Genomic DNA, 4,337 nt, shown 5'->3' with positions numbered 1-4,337 from the left:
ATCTGGTCCTGGGTTTTTTTTTGGTTGGCAGTCTATTAATTACTGCCTCAATTTCAGAACTTGTTGTTCGTCTATTCAGGGATTCAGCTTCTTCCTGGTTCAAGTCTTGGGAGACTGTCTGTATCTAGGAATTTATGCATTTCTTCTCGATTTTCTAGTGTTTTTTGCATAGAGGTGTTTATAGTATTCTCTAATGGTTGTTTATATTTCTGTGGGGTCAGTGGTGATATTCCCTTTAATATTTTTTATTGTGTCTATTTGATTGTTCTGTCTTTTCTTATTAGTCTAGCGATTGGTCTATTTTATCATTCTTATTTTTTTTTGCAAAACCAACTCCTGGACTCATTTACTTTTGAAATTTTTTGTGTCTCTTCTTAAATTCTACTCTAAGCTTGGTTATTTCTTGTCTTCTGCTAGCTTTGGGGTTTGTTTGCTCTTGGTCCTCTAGTTTTTTTAGTTGTTATGTTAAGATATTGATTTGAGATCTTTCTTTTTGATGTCAGCATTTAGTGCTATAAATTCCCCCCATAACACTGCTTTAGCTGTGTCCCAGAGGTTCTGGTACATTGTGTCTTTTTTCTCGTTAGTTTCAAAGAACTTCTTGATTTCTGCCTTAATTTCATTATTTACCCAGGGGAACACACACTGGTGCCTGTCAGGGGTTGAGGGACTGGGGGAGGGAGATCATTAGGAAAAATGCCTAATGCATGCTGGGCTTAAGCCTAGGTGATGGGTTGGTAGGTGCGGCAAACCACCATGGCAGGTGTTTACCTGTGTAAAACACCTGCACGTCCTGCACATGTATCCCAGCATTTAAAATAAAAATAAAATAAAATTTCAAAAAATATTGTAAGCTGATTTTATACCCAATGTATTTGTCAGGGTTCTCCAGAGGGACAGAACTATATATATATATATATACTTTAAAAACTCCCATATATATGTATATATATGTGTGTGTGTGTGTGTGTGTAGATATCTATATGGGAGTTTTTTAAGTATTAACTCACAGGATCACAAAGTCCCACAATAGGCTGTCTGCAAGCTGAGGAGCAAAGAGAGCCAGTCTGAGTCCCAAAACTGAAGAACTTGGAGTCTGATGTGTGAGGGCAGGAAGCACCCAGCACAGGAGAAAGATGGAGGCTGGGAGGCTAACCCAGTCTACTCTTTTCACATTTTTCTGCCTGCTTTACATTCTAGCTGTGCTGGCAGCTGATTAGATGGTGCCTTCCCAGAATAAGGGTGGGTCTGCCTTTCCCAATCCACTGACTCAAATGTTAATCTCTTTTGGCAACACCCTCAGACACAACCAGGATCAATACTTTGCATCCTTCAATCCAATCAAGTTGATACTCAGTATTAACCATCACAACCAGCAACCTTTCTATATGGATTCCCCTTATTATCCCATATAAATGCTATATCATCTGCAAATTATTTAATCAGAACACAATTTCTTTTTCTTTTCTAGAATCATTGAAAAAAGTCACCTTTCCTTAGGATTTGTGTATTTTCAAAGTTATTTTCCTTCATTATGCTGAAAAATTATATTGTAGTATTTTTGTATCCAGCGTTGCTGTTGAGAATTCTGAATTGAGTCTGATTTGTGTTTCTATTTAAATGCCTATTCCTTGTCTCTGAAAGCAACTAAAATTTTCCCTTCATCACATGCTCTTTAATCTCACCAAACTGTAAGTGTAGGTTCTGCCTCATGTTTCCTGTTTTGCACTCTATGCACCCGTTCAATTTCACTTACTTTATTTTCTTGTTATTTTTATTTTGGGGGGTACATAGTAGGTGAATATATTTATGGGGTACCTGAGAGATTTTGATGCAGATATGCAATTTACAATAATCACATCAGGTTAAATGTAATATCCATCACCTTAAGCAGTTACCCTTTGTGTTGCAAACAATCCAATTACACTGTTTTGGCTATTTTTAAACATAAAATTAATTTTTTTTAGGTGGAGTCTCGCTCTGTCACCCAGGATGGAGTGCAGTGGCGCAATCTCAGCTCACTGCAGCCTCCGCCTCTCTATTCAAGTAATTCTCCTCCCTCAGCCTCCCGAGTAGCTGGGATTTCAAGTTTCCACCACCATGCCTGGACTTTTTTTTTTTTTTTTTTCATACTTTTAGTAGAGACAGGGTTTCACCACGTTGGCCAGGCTGGTCTCGAACTCCTGACCTCACGTGATCCACCCACCTTGGTTGTACATTCCCACGAACAGTGTACAAGGGTTCCCTTTTCCTAATATCCTCACCAGCATTTGATATTGTCTAACTTTTGGGTAAAAGTTGTTTCAACAGAATGGGATGATATCCCATTGTAGTTTTGATTTGTATTTTTCTGGTGATCAATGATGTTGTGCACCTTTCATATGTCTGTTTCCCATTTGCATGTCTTATTTTTGAGAAATGGCTATTCAGATGTTTTATCCATTTTTATATTATTGTGTTTTTCCTTTAAAGTCGTTTGACCTCTTTGTATATTCTGGTTATTAATCCCTTGTCAGACGGGTAGTTTGCAAATATTTTCTCCCATTCTGTGGATTGACTCTTCACTTTGCTGATTGTGTCCTTTGCTGTGCAGAAGATTTTTAACTTGATATAATCCCATTTCTCCTTTTCTTTTTTGTTTGTTTGTTTGTTTGGATTGCCTATGCTTGTGGGGTATTACTCAGAAATATTTCCTCAATACGATGTCCTGGAGAGTTTCCCCAATGTTTTCTTGTAGCAGTTTTACAGTTTCAGGTATTCGATTTAAGTCTGTAATCAATTTTGATTTGATTTTTGTATATGGCAAGAGATGGGGGTCTACTTTCATTTTTCTGCATATGGATATCCAGTTTCCACAAGACCATGTATTGAAAGACTGTCTTTTCCCCAGTGTATGGTTCTTGACACCTTTATTAATAATGAGGTTGCTGTAGGTGTGTGGATTTGTTTTTGGGTTCTCTGTTCTGTTCCACTGGTCTATGTGTCTGTTTTTATACCAGTACCTTGCTGTTTTGGTGACTATAGCTCTATAGTATAATTTGAAGTCAGTTAATGTGATTGCTCCAGTTTTGTTCTTTTTGTTCATGATAGCTTTGGATATTCTGGATCTTTTGTCACTCTGTATAAATTTTAGGATTTTTTTTTATTTCCATGAAGAACATCGTTGATATTTTGATACAAATTGCGTTGAATCTTTAGATTGTTTTGGTAGTATGGACATTTTAAAAATATTGATTCCTGCAATCCATGAACATGAAATATATTTCTGGTTTTTGGTGTCTTCTTCAATTTCTTTCATTGGTGTTTTATAGCTTTTATTGTAGCAATCTTTCACTTCTTTTGCTAATTCCTAGGTATTTAATTTTTTCTGTGACTATTGTGAATATGATTTCTTTCTTGGTTTCTTTTTCAGATTGTTCATTGTTGGCATATAGCAATGCTACTGATTATTGTGTGTTGATTTTTTTATCCTGTAACTTCACAGAATTTTTTTATCAGTCCTAACAGGTTTTTGATGGAGTCTTTAGGTTTTCCAAATATAGGACTGTATCATCTACAAAGATATTTGACTTCTTCCTTTCCAGTTTGGATGTCCTTTATTTCTTTCTCTTGTCTGATTGCTCTAGTTAGGACTTCCAGTACTATGTTGAATTACGGTGGTGAAAGTGAGCATCTTTGTCATGTTTCTGTACTTAGAGGAAAGGCTTTCAGTTTTTCCCGTTCAATATGATATTAGCTATGGGTCTGTCATACACAGCTTTTATTATGTTGAGGTGTGTTCCTTAGACACCCAGTTTTTTTAGGGTTTTGTCATGAAAGGATGTTGAATTTTATCAAACGCGTTTTCAGCATCAATTGAAATATCATCTGGTTTTTGTCCTTCATACTGTTGATGTGATGTACCACATTGATTGATTTATGTATGTTGAATTATCCTTGCATCCCAGGGATAAATCTCACTTGGTTATGATCAGTGATATTTCTAATGTGTTGGTGAATTCAGTTTGCTAGTATTTTGTTGGAGATTTTTCCATCATTATTCAACAGAGATGTTGCCCAGGAGTTTTCTGCTTTTGATGTGTCTTTGTCTGGTTGGGTAATGCTAACTAAAAATACAAAAATTAGCTGGGCATGGTGGCGGGAGCCCGTAGTCTCAGCTATTTGGGATGCTGAGGTGGGAGAATGGCTTGAACTCAGGAAGCGGAGGTTGCAGTGAGCCAAGATCACACCACTGCACTTGAACCTGGGAGGCACAGTAAGATTTTATCTCAAAAAAAAGGATTGGTGAGCCTGACAAGAGAACATTTGAAACTATCCAACCAAAAAAGGAAATGGGA

The sequence above is a fragment of the Mandrillus leucophaeus genome, unplaced genomic scaffold (genome assembly GCF_000951045.1).
Source record: "Mandrillus leucophaeus isolate KB7577 unplaced genomic scaffold, Mleu.le_1.0 Scaffold656, whole genome shotgun sequence".
Taxonomy (NCBI): Eukaryota; Metazoa; Chordata; class Mammalia; order Primates; family Cercopithecidae; genus Mandrillus; species Mandrillus leucophaeus.
The sequence above is the reverse complement of the archived record's forward strand: the minus strand, read 5'-3'. Positions refer to the sequence as shown.